We start from the raw sequence: 14,200 nt of genomic DNA, 5'->3' as shown, positions 1-14,200 counted from the left end.
GCGAACTGCTCTTCCTGGGATCTTCCTTTCCAACGTACGCTCACTCAGGAATAAGATGGACGAGCTGGCCCTGATGAGAAGCATGAACAGAGATTTTGCCTCCTCCTGTGTCTTATGTTTTACGGAGTCGTGGCTTTCATAAACATTTTCATAAATGTTCCACAAAGCCCAAGAAAAAAAAGAAAACAATACAGAACCCTAAGATATTAACTTGATGAGTTGATTAATCGTTGCTGTTCTACATTAATCACTGCATTTAATAGCAGAGTTGTCAAATTTACATCAAGAGACTGCATCTCATGTAGAGATAGAACAGATATGGACATACCATGTATTCTTTTATCAAGTCCTCAACACGTTCTCCAAGGTAGATAATGAGAGATTTAAGTATACACTCCCTCCTAATGTCAGCATCAGCATCCTGCAGGAACAGTTAAAATTGTTACTATGCAATATGGAGAGCATGCTGCGTGAAAGGAATTTTTTTTCACCTCTCTATCCTCATGAGGTGACTAATGCCCCTTTTCCACCGACAAATCGGCACGGTGCGCTTGAGAGCAGTTCAGTTTAGCGCGGATGAAATCGCTTGTTGCGGTGGAAACATAAAGCGGACGTAACTGGGAACAGGGGCGAACCCATCTGGCTATGAAAAGTCGCGCGCAAAAGTCTTTGTCCGCAACGTCACAGCCCGAAGAACAACAACAATCGCGATATATGTGTGTTTTTGTACTTTGCTCTGTCTGTGGTTCATTTTGATTGGTTTGATTGGCCATGAATCTGGTTAGCAGGGGAACTGCAGTAACCCGCAGAAACTCTGCATTAATCTGTACATGAGTAGACAGTGTACAATACATTTTTTTAAAGACCAACTTCCAACAAGAAAAAGTCAAAACATATATTTCCCATTTCCAAACTATGATAAAAGGCATTAGTACAAAAAAGTTAAAGTTATACCTCTTCCATCTGAAATAGACCTGGCCATCTTTCCAAGAGGTTCTTGATGTCAGGCTCATCTTAGTCTTTAGTCTGAGTTTCCATCCGTAGCTCTCATTGAAGGAGTCTGGTTGCCTTAAGCAGGGATGTTTCCTTGTCAGAGCCTCCGCAACGTCACTCAGGTCTGCATCACTGGGGTACGCCTTGTAGGAGAAAATCTTCTCTGCCAGTCTTTCCAGAATGTCGGACAACATTTTCGATGTAGGTGTGCGCCTGGTTTGGTCCTTTGTGTATTCCGCATTCCCTTTCTCAAGTTGACCTTCTGTTTCAAAAGAGAATTGTGGGATGTTGAACTCCTTTGGCCAGGGCTCTGTGCGGAGTTTCTCAGAGGAGCTGCTGCTTAGTATGACTGTGTCATCAGTGTGTGTTGAGATGGAGCTTGTATCTAGGTCACTTTCTACAAATTCTAAAATTAATGTTTCAGTAGCAGACGGTATGACCTTGATGGTGGTAAGATCCTTGATCATGGAGGTTGAGTTGAAGTTCACAAATGTTCCACCAAAGTCTACATCTTTATATTGCAGCCTGATACCTCCAGCAACTTTGCATGACTCTTTAACTTGTTCAATGAGCTCTTCAACTGTGTCTGGCACCCTTGATAGATCCATCCTCTCAGAGCTATTGTCACTCAACAAAATGAGGAGTCGTATGGGATTTGCCATATTTGTGGATCAAGTTGCCTCTCAGCGCTAGTCTACACAAAACTTACAACATAAAATAACACAAAGGAAAGAGACACAACACAGTATCAGCTCCCACTGCAGGTTTTTGAACATATGTTATAAGGGTACTGTCACAGAAGACTGCAAATTTGGATTGCATGTTTAGTGTGTACAACCACACCTTATCCTATACAAAGGATATTTTCCAAAGCCAAAAGTGGTCCAGTTATGTCATGGACTTTTCTAGCCTGTATTGCACAGAAGATAAAGTGTGCTCTAAGTCCAACCTTGACTTTTTTGTGGACATGCTCTTCCATGGAGACCAGAGGAGGCAAGAGAAGACCAGGTTAGGAATAAATGTTACAAGTCACAACTGTCATTCTTACCTGTGCGTGTTGAAGGGTTGATGTAGACTGTGCACAAACTACTTATGTAGCGCAGGAATTTAATGTCAAAACACGTCCTGGATGTCTATAGAAAAGGAGCAAGGGAGGGAGGAGGCATTAGTTCCCATTTACAATCTCCTTGTGTTGGCATAAAGATGATCAGGTTAAAATTGTAAGTGCTATGTCAATGCAGACCTTAAACTTGAATATATCTCTTTAAGGTAATCAAACGCATTCCTCCTACAGTATAATCCACCAATGGATATGGATCTGTCAGTTCATCTGGCCCCAAAAGCAAAATGTCCTTGTTGGGGCTCACTTGAAGTTCAAAGGCCCTGAAATGCTCCCAATGCCACGCCCTCAGCTTGCGAACAATGAAAAACAGCTTGTCCTTCAGAACCAACATGTGGATGATTTCAGTGAATTTAGGAATCCCAGCCAAAGATCCATATGCAAGGATCATTTCAGTTCTGTAGTTGAATCCATTGTAAGTGATATTCTTTGCCAGACACACATGGTCCACTGTTGGGTGTTTCAACCGTATTGCTTGTGCAATCTCCTCTTTCAACACATCAATAGAAAGAGTTGAAACATTTGATACTTCCAGGAGAGGTTTGTTAGGGTACATCAATATCTGCTGTGCCATGTGAAATTGGTGTCGTTCTGCCAAAGATAACAGCACATTCTTGAAAGATTTTGTGTATCGAACAACTCTTTTAAAAAAAACTGTGCTTGGCTTCGAATCTCAAAGTCCACAGACAGCGTAATGGTCCAAACTGACGAATAAGCTGAGGATAATGCTCCAAGAAATGGTGCTTAGGCAGCAAGTTGTAGTCTGGGAAAACCTCTTTGAGTCGCACTCTGTGCTCGGAGATCTTGAAATTCAAATATGCAATTGACTCCTCTGTATGAACAGGTGAGACGATTATATCCACAATATCCTTTAGATCTGTCAATATTTTCCATGCAGGTTCATCAGCAGGCACCTTCTGGCCAACAAGGAGGGGGAAAAACCTTAACAGACTCCAATTTTCGTGTGAATTGCCACCTATTGTCTTTCGAGATGCAAAGTTCAATGGCACTGGATGGGGACGATTTACTTTGTCAGTCCACTTAAAGGGGAAATTCAGTATACAGTCATTTAAATATGCATGTGTAAAATATTTCTTAGACGTGAAGATGGAAAGACAGAGCTATCTCTGCAGGAACAATCCCTTCAAATAGATCATGGACCAGATCTGGGGGGAAACCAGTAGTTACTTTGAAATGACTCAGTTTCTCAGCAAGGACACATCTCTTCTTTACACCACAGAAATTGTCCAGAGATTTTTCCTCTATGATTTTAAGATGATCAGAATGAATCTCTTCTGTTCTTGAAATAAAAATGCCACTATCTAATGCCTTGGTTTGAATTTCTGATCTTGAAGCTGTACAAAATCGGCACAGATGACCACTTGAAAAATTTTCAACAAATCCAGCGATGCCGTGGGCTCCAAGGTTATCAGCTATTATGCACTGTACTGTTCCCTTAACAAATTTCCCTAACTTTGGCAAAAACACACCGTGGTTTTCCAAGGAAATTAAATCACTAATGAGAGGCTCAAGCACTGCTTCATAGCCATACACCTTCAACTCATCACTTCTGACCAGCAGAGCCAAGTGTATTTTTTTTTTTTTTTTTTTTTTGCACATGTTGAGGAGCGTGTCAGGATACATTTCACTGTGTGTTATACTTGTATAACTATGCATGTGACAAATAAAGAACCTTGAACCTTGAACCTGTATCGATGACAGTGAAGATTGACAACCAAGGGACAGATTAGCTAAGGTCCAATAGAGGGCACAGATTTTATGTTTTCTTCGTGATGTCCCAATTGGATTACATATTTCAAAATCATCGATATAGAGATTTATTGAAATTGCACAGTCTTGAGACAGAAGTTTGTTGTTTCGGAAAAATTCACCATCAAAGGGACAACTATAAACTGCTTTATCACTCAGAGGAGACTCATATCTCTCTTTCAAATTGGCAGTCTTTAAGAAAATAGTATCTGAACTTAGAAGCTGCTGCAATGTTTTCAGCACAGATACATATTGTAGTGATTTTTGTTTTCTTTTATCAAGAATATATTCCACTGGTGACACTACACCAAATTCTCTTTTATAATATGATTTGCGCTAGACAATGGACCTTGTTTCACTATTGCTTTTTGAATTGGGTTTGAAGAACAAAGTGCAGTGGCTAGCTCTTCAACCACAGATGCTTCCACATGACAGTTGTTATCTCCCAAAAACTGACTAATTGTGTTTTGACTAACTCGCACAGAGACAGTTCCTATAAGATGTAGCTCCTCAAGCAATTCATTCACAGCTGTACTGGAAACTAAGTATGTGTGTTCCAATTTAAGTAAAAGTAAAGCTAATTTCAGTTCAACTTCCTTTTCAAAATCTCTTGAGTCTGTGATGGTTGGTAGGATAGCAGCTGATAGATGATGCGACAAATATTCCACTTTTTAAGTCTTTAACAGTGCATGAATTATGTTTTCTCCATTTATGGGTCTTGAAACTGCCATATATATTGCTTTTGTATGAGCAACCATTAAACATACAAGAGACAAGTTCATTTTTTTTTTAAATGTTGTTTGATATGTTGAAAAAAATCATACTCTGTGGAAAGCTGATTGTGGTCACAAATGTAGCACTTGAATGAAGAGGTTTTTTGTGTGGACTCCTGAGAAAGATGGTTCCTAGCTAGATGTTTTTGTAGACCGTTCCATGTCCTGGATGAACAGGGGCAATTTTCATGGATGCATGGGTAAGGACGGTGCCTGCCATGAAACCGATGATCAAGTCGATAATGTTGTAGTAGCTCAGATTTTCAGGCTGCAGTCCTTGCATTTCCACATCCGATAACTGAGGAAACAAAGGGAATATATATATTCCCTTTGTAAGTGTTTTGAAGTTTGCAAGTGCTTTGGAGTTTGCAAGTGTTTTGGAGTTTGCAAGTGCTTTGGAGTTTGCAAGTGCTTTGGAGTTTGCAAGTGTTTTGGAGTTTGCAAGTGTTTTGGAGTTTGCAAGTGCTTTGGAGTTTTGGAGTTTGCAAGTGTTTTGGAGTTTGCAAGTGTTTTGGAGTTTGCAAGTGTTTTGGAGTTTGTACGTGCTTTGTCTCTAGGGGCCACCGTACAAAACAGCTTTTTTCTGCTTATAAACTGTATTAGTGAGTCTTTACCTATGCAACCTTTCAGTTACTGGGCATTTCTTTTACAATTTCATGTAAACTTGTTAAATTTTTTTTACACTTTTTGGTCTAAAAATGTCTTAGTGCTGCCCTCTTAGGGTTGAAAGGTGGCTATTGCATTTGAATTTTGTGATTGGCTGAAAGCAGTTCATGCCTACGTCAGCGGTACATGCCAGTCACCAGCATCGTCTCTAAGACACATTCGCAACCTTGGGGTCCCAACCCCAATTGGGGTCGCCAAATCATTTTGGAAAAATATAAATGAATGTAGCTTCCGAATGAATGACAAGTGGTTGGTCTCAAACAGGTATTTTATTACTCAAAGCCAGTTACTGTCGGCCGTAACTAGGCAACACCAAAACAACAACAACTAATCTGTCCACTCATTTCATATCTGCCCTCATCATTCTTTCACACAGCTGAGCAAAGAAATGTTTTTTTTTTCTCTCCCCGATCTGCTGTCAGCAGGAGCTGCAGAAAGCAGAAGCATTCACAGATAGTCTGAAACCACAGAACGTAAACTTAAACATTGGTTTACTTAAACATTCTAAAATAAAGCATTGTTACATTCATATTAAATTAAGTAATTTCAAACAGAGTTGTTTTCTGCTTCATTGTTTGTCCAAAATGCATTGTATCAACGCAGTGTTTGTATGCAACTCTGATCTGTGCGGATCAGATTCTGGTCAGTGAAGCACTCTGGCGAATTTGTGGAGTACGCAGCACTGTCAAAAGCTGCAACTGATGTCCTGTTTTCATTTGCGTCCACATATCTGTGCGAAAAGACTTTTTCTGCGCTGACACACATGAAAAACAAATAGAGATCACGACTCGTCAGAGTTGAGAGTGATCTTCGCGTGGCCGTGTCGAACATACATAAAGCCACGACTGAAGCTGTTCTGTTCCAACAAGCAGGCTCAGCCATCACATTAAACTGTTTCCAAAAAACATCTCTGCTTTGACCGAGAACTTGTTATTTTTCATGTTTAAGCTCTCGGACCATAGTGTTAGGAGTTGGGTTTTAGTGATGTGGTGTTTTTGTTTGTATGTGTTTTTGGTGCCTCCCTTTTTGTATAGGTAGGCGGGGCAGTGAGTCACTGAACCTGGCGCACCTGTTATTCATCAGATGCTCTCTTCAGAAGTGTTTTTAGGAGCTACCTGACAGAAGATTAGTGTCGGAGTATTGGCGTTTTTGGAGTGTTGAAATTCTGCCCCTGCCTGTTGGAGCCCTTGGATTACTTTGGTGTCTGTAAGGAGTTTTGTTTCCTCCCTAGGATTTTGGCCTCGACTGTTTTGCCTAGCCTGGAGGTTTTGGGCTCCAAACAGTGCCAAGTAAGCTCTCCAACTCTCTGTAAAGTTTTAAGCTTTTCTCGGTTAACAGGCAAGACCCTCCTAATTCTCCTCCCTCTCCTTTTTTCTAGATCGAGTGCACTGCTTATGTGTATTTTCGTCACTAGCACGTCCTGGCTCCGCGTCCTCATTCATACACGTTGTACATATGTTGTCCTTGTAAATATCTCCCCCCCTCACTGTAAATAAATTGTCTTCACTGCAACTCTGCCTCCGTGCGTTCTGCTTCTTGGGTCCATTAGCTTTTGTCTTAACACATAGGGGTTTAAAATTAAACATGGGTTGTTTTTCTACTGTGTTTTGTTAAAGTTATAACGCGCTGTTATTGTTGTATTTCATTACAACGACGTTTCCGTTATTTGTTTAGGTTGGCCTACATTTTAACCGCAAAATGATGGGATGTTGCGACTACTGTCGGTCTGTTAATAGGAAAGTTAGCCCCTTCATGCTGATTTATGATTTCCCAAAAATCCCAAAGTGTTTCAAAATAAAAAAAAGATAAAGAAACTAATAGCTGAAGTGAGTTCACAAGTGCTTGTCTGATTATGTAAATGCGACTGCGTATGTGTGTGGTCGGGGCAGCAGTGCATGTTAAATTGGGGGTCGCGACCCAAAAAGGTTGAGAACCACTGTCTTAGACAGACACACTCCCCCCCGCCCGGCCGGTGTCTCTAGCTTGTTACCAAAGAGCTGCACAAAGGAGATTTAGAGCAACTGGCTGAAAACTATGACAAAGAGAATAAATACTATCAGTAAAATCAGGGCAAATACTTCATTTTACTGCAGTGATTGTGTGGATGTGATTTGTACAGGTTATATTTCTATTCAGACATTTACTCATACGTTAGCAACACAGCAATAGCTTTAGCATTGTGGCTAAAAACAATCAATAAGTAAACTACGATGAAAACTACAACATAAAGAATAAATAATATCATTAAAAGAATTATTAAATCGGGGCAAATACTTCTCTGCAGTGGTTGTGATTGTGTGGATGTGATTAATAGACATTATATTGTCATTATGGTCGGATTACCTCTGCAACATGCAGAGACACACTGGAGCTAAACTAAACATGGAATGCTACACGTCAATCACAGTTTAGAAACGCCTCTTAAAGTAACGCCTTCTTCAGCATTTTTTCAAATAGCAATTAGAAGGCAGGAAGATAATTTAGAGGGGGTGAGTTTCTCTTTAACACAGAGGCCAGCCACCAGAAGGACATGTGAAAATAGAAGAATCTGCTTCTGTGACAAGTTGAGTTGCCCTGATCTGTATCGTTTTGCCCTGCAGCGGCTTAGTGGCATAGAAAGGGGCCCGTCTCTTGATAGCCAGGGAGCTAAAGCTAAGTTTAGATTAGCTCGAGTAATTTCATGTGACTCTGCCCACAGGTGCAGGTGTGCAAGGCTGCGGGACCTCACGGCCTGCAATAGTAAATGTGGGGGGGGTTTTTTAGCTCTGAATAAACAGATGAACAGAAGCGCTTTTGGACCGTTGTGGAGAAATATGCATCTGGTGTGAACAGCGGAGAAGCTGACAGTGTATGATTTTCCTAAGCGCACCACTTCGAAGTGTTCCTGTGGCCAATGTAAACCATGTGTAAGAGTTAGACCAAAAAGGGTAGAATTTAACAAGTTTACACAAAAATGTCAAAAGCTGCCCAAAACTGAAAGATTGCACTGTAAAAACCCATTATAACAGTTTCTAAGCAAAACAAGTTGTTAGGCTTCAGTTACTCTTTAAGTAGTTACACTCCAAAATAACAGGACACAACCAAAATGAAATGTTCCCTTTGCCCTCCATAGAAAATGTTGCTGCATTTATAACTGGACAGAGGAAATTAGTGGACAAGGATCTCTTACTAACTCACACAACGGATGTAACTAATGCAATAGCAATATTACTTACTACTACAAAAGTGATTTTCAGAGTGCTTTTCAATTACGAAGACTAGAAAAGGGGAAATGGGGCACATCTCCCTACACAACCAGCACTGAGCACACACCTGGGTGAAGCCGAGAGAGCAATTATTGCACACAATAGTGCCAACACATCAGCAAGGTGAATGAGAGGATAATGAGGGAGGGTCTAGATTATTATGAAATGTTTAAAAAGGATGTGCAGTGTAAATGCAAAATGATACCTGTTCAGATTAAATGAAAATGTATGCTTCAGCCATGGAATGGATGGAGCGATCTGTGGTTCTGAAAGCATACAGAAAAAAAAGAATAATGTTACTTCTCTATAAAACACATAACATAGAAAAACCAAGAAATACGTAACATGACATACACATCCTTATAAAAAGCTAGTACTATAATTTGATTTAGGTTTACCAAACAGTCTACAGACCAGCCATTAGCGACTAAGTTTGGCATAGGGTCAATTTTTTGCTGTTAAAATTAAAATTTCTTCAGAAAATGCACATTTTTCCGAGCCGCGCCTGAAAGTCAATTGAAGGAATTAGTCTTATGTCATTGATCTTATTTGCTGGCGTGTTATTTCTGTCTCTAAATCATGCACATTAATAATTATCTTTTGCGCTCGGTGTACACACACATAACACACAGATATTTATATGAAGAGAGACAGAGACAAATGTGCGCACAAACACAAGCTTGTGTCTAGAAACCGCGAGCTCACCAGAAAAATTCAAACGAAGCAGAGCACGGAGTTATACTATGAATGTTATGAACTCTGAACTTATGCTAGCTAGCTGTATCCACCACCGATGCATCGTGGTTACGCTAGCTAGTTAGTATACTGGTAAAAAAACGGCTTTTTGCCTAACTTGCATTCCCGACTGTGATGGTCGGTTGCTGGTAACCAGTTCTAACGTCGCGCCGGATAGCTAGCTAGCTTGTAGCTAGCAGCTACAATCATGCAAAAATTGGGGGTGGCTGTCGCCCCAGCTTAAATGGGGTTATTTTCTGCAATTTTGGCAATACAAATTATAAAAGCTTTTGTAACACACTTGGCTTTACTTACGTTTATTTTCAGATGAAATTAATCAAAGATGTGACACGATGTTTCCAGCGGCCATGCAGAATAAAAATGGGTCCCGGTCTATTTCTGGTGGGCGTGTTCAAGTGCAAATCACTTTGACTCAAATTAAAGATATTATCTGTTCAACATGAAAAGAAATATATGTTTTGAGAGAAATCAAAAACTTTGTGTTGTGTCCTTTGTACAGATATTTAGTTTCATCCAAATCAAAAGTGGTATTTTAAAATGCAAAAAGAAAGGGTTTCACAATCAAATCAATGATTTTATTCTGTTTTGAATGGCACTTATTAGATTGAATGAATGACTGCATGTTAGACTTTTTTCAGTGAGCTTTATTACGGTGAGAGGCAGGGTACACCCTGGACAGTTTGCCAGTCTGTCGTAGGGCTAAAACATAGAGACAGACAACCATTCACACTCACGGGCAATTTTTAATGAGCAATTAATGTAACTCCACAAACTGAATGTCTTCTGACTTTGGGAGAAAGCCAGAGTACCTGGAAAAAAAAACCCACTGAAACACAAGTAGAACAACAGAAATACTGCAGCCTGATGGTGGATTTGAACTCAGGATCTTCTTACTGTGAGAAAACCATGCTACCCACTGTTCCACCATGCTGCAATACAACTTCATAACCAATGAAACTAGTAAAAACAGATTTTCACCCATTCTGCAGTCTGCAGCTTTTCCAGATGGTCCAGCAAATCCACGTGGTCCTGGACTACCAGGTAGTCCAGGATTTCCATGTGGTCCATCAAATCCAGTATCTCCTTTAAAGCAGGTATAGAAGCATCAGCTGTGGTCCTATATGTTCAGACATTCACTAGCAGCCCGAAGAGCAAAATTCTCTCAGCACATTAGGAAAATTGGTATATGGAGCTAAAAAGCAGTCAGAAATTTTATTATTAATTAAGCTCTCAAATGGGAATTTTAGCTTCAAGTCAGGCCACAAAAAGACCATATTTAATACACTTAACCATATATCTAAGTATATAGTGCATATAGAAGTATAAATATATTGAGCCCCCACTCTCTAATGTCATAAAATGCTCATTCAGTGTCACTGCCATTCATACTTTGTAGCATAAACCTATGTTGATACATCATGAAAACTCATTTGGCTATACAAAAGAATTGTAACAAGGTTTAGATAAAAATACAAATAGCATCTGGTCAGTAGTATTAGGTTTGTAGTATTATTGCTCACCTTTTTGACCTGGTGGTCCTGGTACTCCAGGTGGACCAGCTGGTCCAGGAAATCCTCTGTCTCCTTTGGGACCACGAGGACCTGGATTCTGACTGTACCCAATTGGAGCCACCAGGAAAAGGACACAAAATTGGAGCCATGCCATCATTGTTTAAATGCAGAGCTTAAAGATAAACAAGAAGGTGTTAAAGGTTTTCAAAGTTATTCAGAGATGTTAATTTGTTAAATGGTATTAACACTAAAATATAATAAAAACTCACCAATATACAAGCAGTTATCCACTAGCTGGGCTGCTTCGTGTGTTGCTTTCAACAAATACAGCTCAGAACTCAAAGTCAAAAATATATGAGCCACTCGTTGAAGAGGAAATAAAAACCAGGTGAGTATTTGATTGGAAACAAGGCAGAAAAGAGAAAAAACTATGATGCCCAAAGCCTCCCTCTTTGTAACAAAAAAGGTCTGAGAAAGACTAAAGTGTATATAGAAAAACGTCCATTCAAGCAACATTATTTGATAACACTTTATAATAATTACACACTATAAAGGATTAACAAGGTGTTAGTAAGTGCTTTATTTATCACTTATAAAGTATTGCTCCTCCTTATTATGTAAGTTATAAAGTTATATTCAGCTCCAAAGTGTCTTGTAATTTGTTTATTTTAGCTGACTTTACATGTGTAAAAGAACAACATCACTCTTGCTATTTTGACTAATTCAGGAGCATTTTGGACCTGAACCTGAGTGGGTGCTGAGTTATCTTACTAAAGCTCGGTAACAGACTACAGACCTGAGGAAAGTTGAACTTTAGGAATCAACTAAAGTAATTAAAAACATCCCAACATTATTGGCTTAATATAACGGGCATTTTGTTTATAGTGTTTACAATTGTTCATGAAGCTCTGTGAAACATTCACTTTTGTGTTAATCTCATTCATATTTTATTTTAAATGAAGAAGCTTCAGTATTTTAAAGGTAAGATATCCTGTAGCTCCAACTTCTCTTTCTGTCTTAAACTGCTCTTACCATCTTAGACGCTGTTCCAACTTACGTTGCAATCTTCTGCAAATCTCTGGGGGTTGACATTTACACCTGGCAATAAATATTGGTATGTTTTGTATCTCTTTTTGATTTGTCTGTCATTTTCTGTTGTGAAGATAACCAAGACTTTGTGAGCTACTTTATTTTCATTAATAAATGCTTTATAAGGTAAACATAATAATCAATTTAGATGAAGTCACACAAAATGGTTAAATGACTACCAGTAACTGCTTGAATTAACTATGAAAAAAGTAAATAAAATAATAATCAAATAAGTTTTTATAAAATTCTCTATTAATAAATTCACAAAAATGAGCTCATACCTTAATCTTTATAGTGCATGTAAACTTAATAGTATACATGTAAATACTTTGATCACAGTTATATATTATATATGCATGATATATGAACCTATTAATCAAGAATAAACATTTATATCAGTATGTATAAAGAAGAAGTAATGCTTTATAATGTTTTATAAATGATGACTGAAACACTTACTAATACCTTACTAATGCTTAATAGTGTGTCTTTATTATAAATTATATATTTTAATAATGTATATACTCATATGGTTTTCTACACTGATGGCTTTGATAGGATTGAATCACAAAGATTGTGCACTTTCAGATGCCAGATGATCAAATTGTTTTTTTTTTTCATAGCTTAATAGCTACAATTCATTTGTTGTTGTTTTTTTCTATTCATTGTGCATGTTTTCAGATGTGATCACATTTTAAAGTGAAACAATGAATAGACATTACTTTTTTGAAACCAGGTAATTTATATTCCTTTGAAATGTATCATGTTGTGATGGTGAGCAGTGGAGCCATAAAGTCGTGCACCGTCCAGACCTCTAGCCACCTTCCTGTCTCTGGCCTGGAAAGATAGAAACATACATGTATCCACGTATCCACTTTTTCTTTTAGCCTGTGCCGTTTGGTTCAAAAAGAAAGCAATACAATAAACACAACACCATTACAATAACCTAGATACGTGTAAGTAACAGTAGATACTAAATATTGAATGTTATTGTGCAGCACACAAGACCGACAGCACACAATGTGTTTTGAGATAGCAGCCAAGAAAGATGTATTTGTGTCTGTGAGCACCCATGTGTACACATGTCTGGATGAGCGCACTTGTATTCAAAAGGTTTGTAACAATCTGTTAGAGGGTGTGGGGGGCCATAGCCCCGTCCCCCAGGGCATGAAGCAGGCATGGAGGAGATCCAGGCACCAGACATGCAGAGATCCGCAAAGCGTGAAAGCCCAAGGAGGACCATGAGAGGGGCAACCATGAGCGACCATGAGAGGGGCAGCTTCCTGCCAGAGAGCAGCAGGTGTCAGCACTCTTGTCTGATTCTTTTAAATTTGCGAAATGCAGGAGTGTGTAGCTTATATAGTTGACAGAGAATTAGCTGTTCTGTGTTAATTGTTTATTTAGTCCTGTACGGTCTCAGTAAAGCTACTTTTGTGCGCCGTCCATAACACTCTCTTACACTCAGCCACTTTAATGTCATCTGACATTTTCTGTGTTCCTTTTGCTACAGTTAGTTACGCATATTTTCTGGAAATATTATAAAACAACACACTTAAATTGCTGTTTTAAGAACAACAATGCTTCAGATTTATAAAGCCCTTAAGAGAATGATAGTCAGTGAGGTGAGGGACTTGCATGGGTGGCCATTCAAAGACTGGACTCAAAATGAGTTTCTAGGTAAAGAGCTCCTTTCAGGGAACCTCACCTACGTTTCTTTTTTTGCTATTAAAAGCAGTTTAAAACACAGAAAAAAGAAAACAAACAGGTGTAATTGTGAAACTAAAAAAGTTGTTAAACAAAACTGCAGATCTTGTGATTTCCCTGAGCTCTACAAACTAAAAATTCTGTTAAAATTTCAAACAATGAGCAACATAATTTCCATCCAGGGAATTATTTGATCAGTTTATCAGTGTAGCTTTAAAATATGCCTCATTGCAGCAGTGATACAAAGAGCAGAGACTGAGGCCAGAGCTTATCGCTCTAACAAAACAATATCACAAGCTAAAGGAAAAGTGGAAATTTATAGATTTTTAGTCACACTGAAGTGTTTTATTTTTTTCCACTTGACTCTTTTGTAAAATAGTCTTTTACCTTCTAGTTAGCTTCTGATAGTTTACCAAAATATGATGTATGGAGAAAACAGTTACAGTTCTGCTTTTAAAATGGCTCATAAGCAACAAACTAAGTAAAAAAAAAAGAAGGTTAGTTTAAAGACTGCTTTCAGAACTGCACATGACTATGTGCAGTTAGCAGGTTGTTAATGCTATCCATCATGTC

At 38.8% G+C, this 14,200-nt stretch overlaps 1 long non-coding RNA gene across 1 annotated transcript; it reads right to left on the bottom strand.

The window, feature by feature from the left end:
- Window positions 1-312: 312 nt before the first annotated feature.
- LOC134631179 (uncharacterized) lies at window positions 313-8,796 on the bottom strand. The gene is made up of 3 exons (XR_010094372.1): window positions 8,773-8,796; window positions 2,042-2,126; window positions 313-1,255 (listed from the first exon to the last, which is right to left on the bottom strand). It is a non-coding gene; the product is annotated as an uncharacterized LOC134631179 (long non-coding RNA).
- Between the last annotated feature and the right edge of the window lie 5,404 nt (window positions 8,797-14,200).

Source organism: Pelmatolapia mariae, linkage group LG7 (assembly GCF_036321145.2).
Source record: "Pelmatolapia mariae isolate MD_Pm_ZW linkage group LG7, Pm_UMD_F_2, whole genome shotgun sequence".
In the NCBI taxonomy this organism is placed as follows: Eukaryota; Metazoa; Chordata; class Actinopteri; order Cichliformes; family Cichlidae; genus Pelmatolapia; species Pelmatolapia mariae.
This window is presented reverse-complemented; position numbering and strand designations above follow the sequence as displayed.